This window comes from Trachinotus anak, unplaced genomic scaffold (assembly GCF_046630095.1).
Source record: "Trachinotus anak isolate AG129_WGS33_773 ecotype Australia unplaced genomic scaffold, CSIRO_AGI_Tana_v1 ptg000010l, whole genome shotgun sequence".
Classification (NCBI taxonomy): Eukaryota; Metazoa; Chordata; class Actinopteri; order Carangiformes; family Carangidae; genus Trachinotus; species Trachinotus anak.
This window is the reverse complement of record NW_027273861.1, coordinates 21214730-21223338: the sequence shown is the minus strand read 5'-3', so window position 1 is coordinate 21223338 and position 8609 is coordinate 21214730.

Below are 8609 nucleotides of genomic sequence, written 5' to 3'. Positions count from 1 at the left end.
TTCAAATGAATAGTATATCAACTGACACAGAAATGAAAGAAAACGGTGATGTTGACACACATTGAGGCTTGCAGGTTAAAGTCTTCTGTCTGATTAATTTCTCTTAGACTGTTCAAAATCAGACTCCTCATGAGAAATTTTACATCTGAGACACGAAACATACAGTAGTGAAACTTCTTAGAGTTTATCGTCTTTCACACTGACTCCTCCCTGCTTTTGAGCTGAACAGGTTTAGCCATGTAGCCAAAACACATGAGAAGCTAGCACTGCAATGTGCAAGAAAAGAGATGAAGCCTTTCTTTTCATAAACTTTGTTCTCTATATTTTGTTTTCTTGCAGTCTGAAGAGACAAAACATGTGGCCATTGGCTCCAGAAGTGAATTTCTTCATTTCTGCTGTTTATTCTGTGTGAAATACATTTATAAAGGATGTTAGATCTCTTCAAAGTCATTGATCATGCGTGGTGTTTGATCATCGTGCCCTGCCTTGGAGCCCAAAATGCTTTACTTCTGTTTACATACACAAGAAAATAGGGGATAAAAGAAGAAGGAGAGGAGTAGAGCAATTCTCCAGGGAGTGCAGACTCACACACTGGGTGGTGAGCTGATGTGAATCTGGATGAAACGCAGTCAACTATTTTATGCAGTCATATGAAAATAATACATGAAACTAAGCAGACCCATTTTTGAGTTTAGACAGTCAGGTACTGAGCTGATAGAAGTTTTAGCTTAATCTTACCACAGTTACACAGTAGACTCTGTCTGTGCGGCGTGATGATATGAAACTACAAATCAAATACAAGAGCACATAGATCATGTCAAACCTTTAGTAATGTTTGTGTTTACACATTGATCGCTTCCTCTCGAAGTCACACCATTTGTCTGTGGAAATAAGTTTGTATCTGAAATCCACAGGAACATATTGTGTTTCCGAAAAAGATCTCACATTTTTAGTGTGATAATCTAAATATGGATATCCTCCTAGACCAGTGAAACACATGCTATTTAGCTATTTCCACTTCTGGGACTATACTGTAGATTCTTGTAATCAGGAAGTGGCTCTTAAGCAAGCAGCATCATGCAATCCAAATGAAGCTGTATTTGCTCTTTTTGTGTCTTTTTTGTCCTTAGATGTAGTCAAGTCCCACAACCCTGTGCAGTGATTGTATTTTAATGCTAACAGGTACCCAAATCTGACATAACTGTAACAAGTATAGATCAGCACTATACTGCTGCCTCTATTGCTAAAACATATGAGCCATAACAACTTGTGTAATTACAAATTTTAGCATCTGAAGTTCAACAAGAGCAGTGTAGACATTTAGAGAAGCACCGAGCACGGTTGATTATTGCTGGAGGATAAATTGCAGCATGACTGCAACTTTGGCTGCTGCCTTTTTTTTTTTGTTCTCGGTGAAAAGAGTAAAAACATGAAAGTGCTTCATTGTGCTATGATGCAATCAAAAAACTCTTCAGCAGCCGGACAGCAGCTGAAATGCTGTTAGCTGGCCAACCTCCTTAAGAACAAAGCATTTATTCTGTTCAAATAACAATGCACTCAAGCAGAATGTCGGCATGTGAACACAACCTGAAGATGATTTCATAGGTTTCTGTATTTTAAGATCACAGTCTTGTAGTTCTAAAGTTCTTATCAGTTCCTAAATCTCACTTAAATGTTATGTCAAAAAGAAAACTGTTGTCATGAGTGCCATGACTGTAGAAAGAGTCAACTACTTAACTACATGCCATGAGTTGCTGTTGGCCAATCAGTGACAGGGTTCAAACTCACAGACATGGCAACATGTTTTTTGTCTGTGATGACAGGATATTGGCACAGCTGCTGTGTCAAATTTCTCTAAAATTCATTAAGAATGACTCCTGATGATTTTGGTCATACCTGATCTCTTTCACCACAATCAGGTCAAATGTTTTTACATCCATGAGATAAACATATAAATCTAAAGAGGGTGAAACACCTCCATTTCCAGCACTTTTATCGTTTTATGGGTGTGATGACTTAAAAATATTAATTGGGGCACTTCATGCTTTTATTAAATGGGTTAAAGTAAAGAAACAACTGAATATTAGGAGATATGCAACAGAGGTTCACAGACAGATTTAAACTGTGGATTTTGTGGCTCATTGTCTGTGTCTCCAGGGAACCCTAAGGTAGCAGGGTGCCTCTAGGGATGCCAGTGGTAGTCGGTCAGCCCTCCACTTTGGTCAAAAATGAAACAGCTCAACAATTGTAGGAAGGATTGTCACAAAATTTTGTCCAGACATTCATGTTCCCCAGTGGATGAATCCTAATGACTTTGTTGATCCTCTTTTTGTCTAGCTGCATCATCAGGTCCCACAATTCATAATGAAAAACCAGTAAAACTAATAACTAATATGTATGCATTGTCAACAGTTTTTCTTCAGCTATTAATTCACATGTGCAACGATTGGAATTTCCCTACAACAAAGTCATGGGACTATATAGTGTTTGACACTATATATATATATATAGTCCCGTGTGTGTGTGTGTGTGTGTGTGTGTGTGTGTGTGTGTGTCTGTGTGTGTACTGTAGCTACTGTAGGATTCAAGTCACAGTCTGTGTCAGCATTGTCAAAAGAAGGGCAGCCTTCCTTCTTCCAAAAAAAAGTTATTGCAAATTTGACAAAAATGCCAGAAATAAACAGCTGCGCACAGAAACGTGCACAGAAACGGAGACACTGGTCATCATCACATGACACACACTGACCATTAACACTATCTATGTTTTTGTTTACTTCTTGGTAGACAAACAACATTTTAAGACATTATTGGTATTAGCCCTGAATCACATGATAAGATGAACGTGTTGCACTTGTCATTTTGGCTTCCTCACTGCCTTTTTACAAACTAACCACAAATTGAAAACAGAAGTCACATGGCCTGACAAATGACTCACTTACTGGACAGATTCTGCTAACCAATACATCACACTGCAACTCTGTTTTACTCTAAAAATAGATGAACATGACTGTTAGTTAAAGCTCTCGCTGTACATCATTCAACAAAGTTACAAAAGAAGAGCCACCAGACACACAATAGCACAATCTATCGTTCACTTACCTCAGCTTTGCCTGTACAGCACATTCTTGGCATTGATGCTACAAAAATAGCTAGTGGCCAGCTAGATTCAGGATGACAAGACATGCCATGTTATTTTTTTCAAGATGTTTCCTCCCTCCATATAACTTTCTCATGAATAACATACAGCCGCTTCAGAAAGCATTCACTTCCTTGCCTCAGTTCTGACCAGTCCCAGTCAGTATCATTGAGGCCACTGTTCTCCTGGAAGTATTCAGAGTTTTAGAAATAAACCTGTACATTGATCTATTCTTCACCATAATTGTATCGCAGAGGTCTACAGAGACCTCCCTCATGGCTAGGTTGCTGCATGAATTGTGGCACCTTTTATACACAGGTGTGCACCTTTCTAAACTATGTCCAATCCAACTTGCCACTGGTGGATAATTAAAGCAAACATGATGCACAGTTTGGAGTGTCGCAGCACAAGCTCCAAATACTTTTGTAAGTGAGAGATTTCAGTTTTTCATTTTTAATAAACTTGCAGAAATGTATAAGTGTTTGGTGTTGTGCATGGGGGTCTAAGCATTTGGCCTCAGCATTTGTGGCTTTGGTTTACATTCCGTTACATACAATTAGTCACTTTTGACATTTTATTCAACAATGACCAGAATCTTCCACGATAAGGTAAAGGTTGTGGTTTTGCAAAAATCTCCTCCTTACTTCTGCCAGGTGAGTTTGGTTGCCTTTTAGTTCAACAGTCCATTGTGACAACTCCCCTCCACCCCTTGTGTCAAACTCAGTACATACTGTACATCAATCTTCACAATGACAGTCAAACATCCAAGTGAAGTAACAACAAGCAAAACACATTTTGAGAGAAAGGGGACTCTAAAAATCTTGACATTTAAAAATCACTTGAACAGTTCCCCTAATGAACAATGAAGAAACCATGAGTGAGAAATAGAAAGTACGCACATGTGGGCAGAGGAGAGAGAACATGTCTATGAATAGGGTAGAGATGAGAAACCGACACTTTTATTTGATAGTTACTTATTATAATTCACAGTCATTTTCTTGTTTGTCACAAAAGTGGATGACTATACTACACTACACTGCAGACCGTCACAGGTTAAACCACAGATTAACTCATATAAATGGGTCCACGCTGTAGAGCCCACGCCATATGTGCATATCTGTTGTGACAAAGAAGTACTGCACAGACCCAGCACCAAATGGTACACCCTCAAGTAAATAGGAAGACAGGCAGCTCGAACTGGAGTCATGTCAGTAGGTGATAGGAAATTAGATTCACTTATCTATCACATGAAGGCTTGTTATTGTGATTTTGCTTTGGAACAGTTTTACCAGATCATTAACTACCCAACAGACACCATTCACTTCTTCTTTGATGCAAATCTTTATGACTGTCACATGTGACTGATAATAAGGTCTATAATAATACTGTTTTTGTATTGGTACTGTTTGTATATACATATGAAATATACTTTTGTGTGAATAGAAACATAATTACTGTGATACAAAAACTGTTGTATCCCATGTGGTCATGATAATATTACAACTGACTTGAAACTATAATTATGTGTAGGTTGGTGCCATGAAAACATGTTTTCATGGCTTTGCACCATGGCTATGATACATAAAAGAAATCACAGCCCATACTTTAGAGGAGCTAGCTTTTAAGCTGAAATCATATTGTCTAGTTATGGAATTCAATTTTACATTTATGTTTAAACTTAATTAACCTCCGCTGGGCTCAGTGAACTCTTTTTTAGTAGCTCCCTGTTTCACATCCATCAGAGGGAAACCTGTGAGGCTATAAGGTGAAGGGAAACTAGACGCTGTCTTTCCTTCCACATAACAGAACTTCCTTTGTTTGGTAAGATTTCAGGGGAAATACTGTTTTTACCTTACATGAGGTACAGTCCTGATGTTATTACAAGTGTCTAAAGAATTGAAAAGTATAACTGAAACCTCCTCTATTAACCATAAGCTAAAATAAGCAGAGATAGGAACCTGACTGAGGAGACGTGGCTTTCATTGATTCCCAGCTACTGTTTGGTGAGAATTAACACACTGGAATCGTTGATGTTAACAGTAAAAGTGTCTCTGGCCTCTATTTTAAGCTCTGGAAGTTTATATAGGGGTTGAGAAAGGGGTGTGGTTTGGATGAGAAACCGTGTCATAGCTTCCCCAATTTCTTTTTTTTTTCTTCAATTTCTACAATCTTGGGTTGTTGCTCAAAACTTTTATCTTGCTTCCTCTCCTGTCTCCTTCTCCTATATACTCTCTTCTCCCCTCCTCTCATGTCTTTTCCCATCCCATCCTCTCGTCTCCTCTCCTCTCTGTTGTAAATGTCTGAGGCTCCTCACAATGGCAGTGAGGGCAGTGGAGGAGGGAGGCCATAGACTATCTATTGAAGTTTGTGTTCATAGTTCCTCTGTGCAGTCGCAGCTGTGACCACAGGGAGGTGAGATAAAAATGGATTGCAAGTGATGCATGTGTATGACTGTCTGTGTGCTACACCCAGATGCACACTATTTTTCCTCCACTCTTTGCACGATGCACCTACACTCTGCATGTGGGTTGAGGGTTTCAGTCACTGCCATTCTGTCGTTCACCGTTTTCAACATCTGCCTGTTGTTATTTGAACACTTTTAACACCTTAAATTATAAAGATAGCTATGAAGATAATTATAAAGATAGGTATCATAAAGATAGCAGCCATGATTTCAGTGTATGCAATCCTACTGTGCCTTATTTGTAATACAGTTTAAACTTGCTAAAACCTTCTAAAAAGAAAAATATTTTGAGTAAACTTGAAAAAGAGAGATAAAAACTTTATTAAAAGTTTCAGCAGATACAGACATTGTATGTATTCTGTTCAAAGTGTTTGTTTTAGATAAAGTTATCATGGGGAAAGTACATGATATTAAACATCATAAAAGTGCTTTGTGGTTGTTGCACATTTGCTGGTAGGCTCTGAATGGCATCTTATGCTTAAGTTTGCATGTGAGATAACTGGTTACTAAAGCCGGTAGAGCTGAACATCCGCCTGTTCTTACTGAAAAATATGCATCAACAAACACCATTTGAAAATAACAAAATGCACCGAGTCAATCCAGTCTTTAAAGAAAAAAACACTTGTTGTGTTTAAGCTATAAAAATGTAGAAAGTACACTTAGCCTACTGTAAGTGGGTAACACGTAATAATTGAAATCATCCACATTTGCTGCACAAAGGAAAATAAAATACATTTACAATAAAAGCATTCACACTTTTGATTTTTTGAACTAAATGGAGACATACAACTTGTGTTCATCAGAAGGGCAGTGTTGAGTGTTAGACATTAGTGTCAGAACAACCTCTTTTACACTTCCCCTTTTTCCTTCCTGCTTGCACTCTTTAGCACGTTGTGCCATTGCACACTGTAACACTGCCAGGCTTTATGGGTCCCCTCTACTGGCTATACAGTGTACATGAAGCCATACCTTTCAGTTTTGTCTAAGAAAACATTTTATAACGCATCCAACTCTCAAATCTCCACAGTGAACTACTAGGCCTCGTGCTGGGTTTCTTAATCAACAAAGTCAGCCCTCCGCCTCCAGAGTTTCACAACATGTCTGTGCTGTGTGTGATGGTGATGCAACTTAAAACCACTGGAGGGCAGTGTGGCTTCATGTTGAACCACAGCCGTTCCCCTTTTCACACATATTTCCCTCCTCACTTGTTTCTGGGAATAGCCAAGTGGCTGAATGCATTTTACACACACGCAAACACGTGTACACACACATACACACCCGCTCAGTGTTGCGATTTGGACTCCTTTTGGTTCCTCTCTGCCGATGACTGGCAGGTTCTTAACGAGAGAAGCCTAGAGCGTTTGCCCTCCAGGCCTGTACATCAACCATCAACATGCAATGCACGCACACACACACACACACACACACACACACACACACACTCACGAAAGCATACTCACTCCTATATTTATACACACACACACATACACACACACACACATATATATCCCCTCTCTTGCTCTTCAGACATTCTCTGTCCCATTTCTCAGGCTCAATCAGTTTGTCCATTGCTGAGGGAGTGTTTGACAGTCACTGGGAGACGATTCAGGTTTAGCAGTATTATTATGTTTCTATGAAGCGGTCTTATCCAACACAGAAGGAATGTCAGCCACACCATTGTTCAATAAGGTTCAACACAAACACATTACAACCCCACACAAGACTACTAAGGGCTAGCCGGAGTTACACGTACACAGATGTATGTGTCGGTGTGTAGTTATTGTGGGTCACAATGATAAGACGGCATAGCTGGGGAAGTGAAGATGGAAACCCAGAGCAGCATACTCTCTCCCCCCTCCACCCCTCCATGATTCATCCCTCCTCTCACCTCTGCTCACTCTCTTTTTTTCTGCGGAGGAGAGAAAACCCAATTAAAATACTATGTGGATGGATACGATGAAGAAAGACATACCTCCTCCATGACATTCTCTCTACCCCCTGTGTAGTGACAGATCTGGTGCATTCAAACCGAGGTGAAAAAATGTGCTGGCTCCCACCCTCCTGCTGCCATTAAATGTTGATGTATAATATCAAATATATATATATATACATATATATATATGTACACCACATGAGGATGAATATATAAATCAAAATCTATCACAGATTCACCCAACATACATGCATGTGCTATATGTTTGTATGTGGCTGCAAGAGAGAGAGAGAGAGAGAAAGAGAGAGAGAGATTCCCATATGCCAAACAAATACCTGATGCAGCAGGAGGTGTAGGATGGATCCATTTTTTACATTTCACACACACACACACACACACACACTGCTGGATTCATGTCTTCAATGTATATCTCTCTCCTACCCCTCTTCTCTTCCTTCGCTTTTCGCTCTTGTTTTCCTCTCTTCCTGACCCAACATCCGTCCGTCCCCGGAGATCCTGCATTCTGCTGCCAGACTAGGCCTGTTTAGTGCGCACACACACACACACATACACACACACACACACACACACGTACACACACACACAAAGGCTCTGTCTCTCTGTGGACACATGAGCTGCCAGTCAATCCAGCAGCAGCTCTGTATAGACCTCACTGCCTCTCAGTTGTGGGGGTCAGGAGCTGGAGATAAGTGTGTGTGTCTGTGTGTGTGGATAGAGAGAGAGAGAGAGAGAGAGAGAGAGACAGGGTCAAGGGGCTGGAAGAGTGTGAGGTCTCCTCTATTCAGGTCTATTAAATACTGTATGCTGCTGATATTTACCTGCTTCAACATTACAACAAAGCCCCTCAGGAGTGTGTGTTTACATCCCCGGCACAAGGTGGACAAACTCCACAGCTTGACTCTAATCTCAATCAGCAGCAGCACGGGTATACAAGCATCACTATTCAACACCCCCCACCCCACCCCCCCCACCCCTCCCGTGAAGACATGGTGAAGGGACTCGGTTAACTGTGGTAAACAGCGAGCCCTCAGTGAGAAAGTCCAGAGAGACAGCAG